Source organism: Echinops telfairi, unplaced genomic scaffold (assembly GCF_000313985.2).
Source record: "Echinops telfairi isolate 266 unplaced genomic scaffold, ASM31398v2 ScPeMD7_7468;HRSCAF=8506_0, whole genome shotgun sequence".
NCBI lineage: Eukaryota > Metazoa > Chordata > Mammalia > Afrosoricida > Tenrecidae > Echinops > Echinops telfairi.
Window position 1 is genome coordinate 31,949,361 of NW_022111369.1, and position 1,079 is coordinate 31,950,439.

Genomic DNA, 1,079 nt, shown 5'->3' on the forward strand with positions numbered 1-1,079 from the left:
CAAGCCTAAAATTTTGATTCTTCTTGAAATAATGAAATAAAAGAAATTTTGCAATTTTCAAAGATGAGTGTATTGCAGTTTTGTCTCTATGACCATGAAATTGCTGTGTTGGGAAAAACCCTTTGTTCACCACAGGAAGCATTCTGGTCATAACAACTTCCTTTCTAACATTTCAATGGAATGATTGTGCCTGCTGCTTATCAGATAGAGGCACTGCCAGAAATTCCCATTGGCCACAAACTATAAATGATCTTTTTTTTAATCACTGAACTTCTCAGTTAAAAAAAAAAAGCCCTATTGAATAGAATCGACACAATAGTTGCAACAACGAGCTCAAACATAGCAATGATTTTGAGGATGGTGCAGGAGTACGCTGTATTGTGTTCTACTGTACACGGGGTGACTATGAGTCAAAGACAACGCTCTGATTCCCAGCAACAACATTGACGAAATGGCAGGGAAGTCACGTCTGACCTCTGATTACAAAAGGGAAGAGTGACCAACTCCATATCTGTCCAAGGATGATGCTTTTGAGGCAGAAGTCAGACATGTCTACACCCTCCAACTTGATCATATTCTGACACCAGCTATCCTTCTCACGACCTTGACTTCTCTGCTAGGTTTAGTATTCCATTGCACAGTACTCAAGAACAAAACAGTTACAGAGTTGGCTAGGGGAGCTAAGCAGTTAGAAAATGTTAAGGATGCAGTGTTTTGTGTGGACAGTGCCTCTTCTCAGTCATGCTGACAGACACAGGTCCCTTTCTGGTCCTTGGACTCTGGGCCATGCTGGTCTCTGTTCTAGTAGGGAAAGTACTACAAGTTCCTTGATCCAAAAAAACAAATCCACTGGAATCACGTGAATTCCAAATTAGAGTGATCTCATATAAGTTTTCTAAGACTGTAAATCCTTAAAAAAATTTTTTTTTATTAATACAGTATTTATTTGTCTTCCCTCTGTCAAACCCTGAGCCTATTTCTTTCCCCCGGCTGCCTGGGGAGGTGCCGGGAAAGCAACATATAGGGCAGATGCAGATGAGACGTGGGACAGAGAACTATGGGAGGCGAAGAAGGCTCCT